Source organism: Hyperoodon ampullatus, assembly GCF_949752795.1.
Source record: "Hyperoodon ampullatus genome assembly, chromosome: X".
Classification (NCBI taxonomy): Eukaryota; Metazoa; Chordata; class Mammalia; order Artiodactyla; family Ziphiidae; genus Hyperoodon; species Hyperoodon ampullatus.
The window spans coordinates 58143160-58146791 of NC_136913.1; the positions used below are offsets into that span (position 1 = coordinate 58143160).

At 35.7% G+C, this 3632-nt stretch overlaps 1 pseudogene across 1 annotated transcript; it reads right to left on the reverse strand.

Annotated features, from left to right (window-relative positions):
- Positions 1-2330: 2330 nt before the first annotated feature.
- Positions 2331-2681, reverse strand: LOC307068887 (large ribosomal subunit protein eL37-like; annotated as a pseudogene). Its single transcript has one exon. The product of its transcript is annotated as a large ribosomal subunit protein eL37-like (transcript).
- Positions 2682-3632: the final 951 nt, after the last annotated feature.

Consider the following 3632-nt stretch of genomic DNA (forward strand, 5'->3'; position numbering starts at 1 on the left):
ATTCCTTTCTCCTGTCCCTTATAACACTGCTATCATTCCCTTATCCATAAGCTATAATCATCTAATACATTGTTGTTATTATTTTTTGGTGAAACTGCTATTCGTTGGATCAGTTAGAATAAGAATAGGGAAAGATCTTATTTATACCTTCAGTTATTCCTTCTCAAAAACTCCTCCCTTTTTTTTAATGCAAATCCAAGTTTCTGACCCATATTATTTTTCTTCTTTCTGAAGAACTTTTAACATTTCTTCAAGGCAGATCTCAGAAGTGACATCCAACACTTGTTTACCATATTTTATTTTTTAAAAGTGTATTACTAAGTCTAGCCCACACTCAAGGGGAAGGGATTACATAAGGCCAGGAGTTCCAGGAGGTAGGGCTTATTGGGGCAGAAGGGGGCAGGAGCATTTCAACTTCAGTAGATATTGCCAATCTGTTTTCCAAAGTGGTTTTTACCAATTATTGTTCCACCTGCAGTTTATTCACATCAGTGTTTCCCCACATCCCACCATTCTTGATACCTTCATAATTTAAAATTGTTGTCAAGCTGATGAGTATGGAACACTGTTGTTTGACTTCGCTTTTTCCTAAATTAGTAGAGAGGTTAAACATCTTTTCACATTTGTTGGCCACTTAGATTTCTTCTTCTCTGAATTGTTTGTTCATATATTTTGTCCATTTTTCTATTGGGGTTGTTTGTCTTGTTATTATTGATTTCTAGGAATTCTATTTATGTTCTGGATACCAGATGTTAGTTATATTTGTACAGTTGCAAATATCTTCTAGCTGGTGTTTTCTTTAAATGTAAATATGAAATTATAAAAGTACTTAAAATAAACCATGGGGGAATGTTTTTTATAAGCCTGAAGTGGAGAAGACCTCTATAAGTTGACAAAATGTACAGGAGCAAAAAAGGGAAAGTTTCAACTTCACAAAAACAAAATGTTCTGGCAGGCAAAAAGAAGTCTATAAATCAACAATTCTAAGGAAATTTAAAAATAAATGAAAACCTGGGGGAAATATTTTCTGCGAATTTCACAAATGGCTCATTTCCCAAATACATGAAGAGCTCCTATAAATCAATAAATGACCCACAAACCAATGTTAAAATGAGCAAAGGATACAAATAGACATTTTATTGGAAAGGAAATACAAATGCCACTGAAACACACAAGAAGATGTTCATTCATAAAAATAAAATGAAACACCATTTCACCTGTGAGACTGACCAATATGAAAAAGCTTGTAAACACTGTGTGGTGGAGGGTGTGGAGCTTCAGGAACCTTCAAACATTTCTGGGGTGTGGGTAAGTAAACTGGTAGAGTCTCTTAGTTGGCAAGTTGACAGTATCTATCAAAATTACTAATGCATATAGTTTTTGACCCAGAAAGTCTACTTCTAGGAATTCACTTACAAATATGCTTGCACATGATTTGAAATGAAATATGTGCAATTCTATCCATTGCAGCATTGTTTTTAATAGTAAAAGAACAGAAAGAACCTAAATCTTTATCAAAAGAGAAATGAATAATTATTATGGTAGAATACTTACTATAGAGCAACTAAGATGCAGAATCTAAATCTACATGTATCACAATGGATACATCTGATCATATTGAATGAAAAAAAAGATGTCAGAAGATATTCACAGCATAATAGCATTTATATATGCTTTTCAAACACAGAGGGCATGTAGTTTAAGGATTGCTCCATCTTCCAGAGAATTGTTCATCTGATCACTAAGAAATGACTCTCCTTGATTCTAATAATACTTTTGGTGTTAAAGTCAATCTTGTCAGTGATCCTGCTACCCCATTTTCTTTTGAAAAGAATTTTTTTCTGGTATATTTTTATTCATCTCTTCTTTAAAATCTTTTAAGGTAACATCTTTATAATTATACACAAATATGTATATAATTTTAGATATGCTCATAAAGAATCCTATGTGCATATTTTGTAAAATTATAGTCTTTTCTTCTTTCTAGTTTTACTTATCTCCCCTCTCTGTCTATATCACTGCTCCCCATAACCTATATCAATAACCTAGTATTCATTATTTCATTTTTTCATACTTGTATAATCATATACAGATATATGTATACTTATGTATATATATATATACACACACATGTGCAATACATGTGTGGGTTTTTATTTGTCCTTTTTTATTAAAATGAGATCTATATATATATCATCACTTTTTTTTAAAATAGATCTTTATTGGAGTATAATTACTTCACAATACTGTGTTAGTTTCTGTTGCACAACAAAGCAAATCAGTTATATGCATACACGCATGTCCCCATATCCCCTCCCTCTTTTTTTTTTTTTAAACCAGAACGTTTATTGCATGACTAATAATTGAAATCCTTAAGATGAACTGGATACTGCAACAGCTGCCCTCTTGGGTTTAGGTGTTGTTCCTTCACGGAATCCATGCCTGAATCTGCAGTATACAATTTTTAGGTGCCTCATTCGACCAGTCCCGGTGGTATTTCATCTTTTAGCTTTAGCACTCCAGTTATACTTCCTCTTCCGCTTGGCAAGGTAGCCACATTTACCACAGGTCGACTTCTGAAGGTGGTAGGCCTTAGAGCCACAGCGGCGGCACAACGTGTGCATCTTATTCCGACGCTTTCCAAACGAGGACGTTCCCTTCGTCATCTCGCTTCTGCCACCGAGACCCTCCCCTCCCTCTTGAGCCTCCCTCCCAACCTCCCTATCCCACCCCTCTAGGTCATCACAAAGTACTGAGCTGATCTCCCTGTGCTATGCTGCTGCTTCCCACCAGCCAACTATTTTACATTCAGTAGTGTATATATGTCGAGGCTACTCTCACTTCACTCCAGCTTCACCCTCCTACCCCATGTCCTCAAGTCCATTCTCTACGTCTACCTCTTTATTCCTGCCCTGCAACTAGGTTCATCAGTTTTTTTGGGGGGTTTGGGGTTTTTTTTTTGGTTTCCATATATATGCGTTAGCGTACGATGTTTGTTTTTCTCTTTATGACTTACTTCACTCTGTAGGACAGACTCTAGGTCCATCCACCTCACTACAAATAACTCAATTTCGATTCTTTTTATGGCTGAGTAATATTCCATTGTATATATATGCCACATCTTCTTTATTCATTCATCTGTCAATGGACATTTAAGTTGGCTCCACGTCCTGGCTATTGTAAATAGTGCTTGCAATGAACATTGTGGTACATGTCTCTTTTTGAATTATGGTTTTCTCAGGGTATCTGCCCAGTAGTGGGATTGCTGGGTCATATGTTAGTTCTATTTTTAGTTTTTTAAGGAACCTCCATACTGTTTTCCATAGTGGTTGTATCAATTTACATTCCCACCAGCAGTGCAAGAGGGTTCCCTTTTCTCCACACCCTCTCCAGCATTTATTGTTTCTAGATTTTTTGATAATGGCCATTCTGACTGGTGTGAGGTGATACCTCATTGTAGTTTTGATTTGCATTTCTCTAATAATTAGTGATGTTGAGCATCTTTTCATGTGCCTCTTGGCCATCTGTATGTCTTCCTTGGTGAAATGTCTATTTAGGTCTTCTGCCCATTTTTTAACTGGATTGTTGTTTTTTTGATATTGAGCTCTATGAGCTATTTGTATATTTTGGAG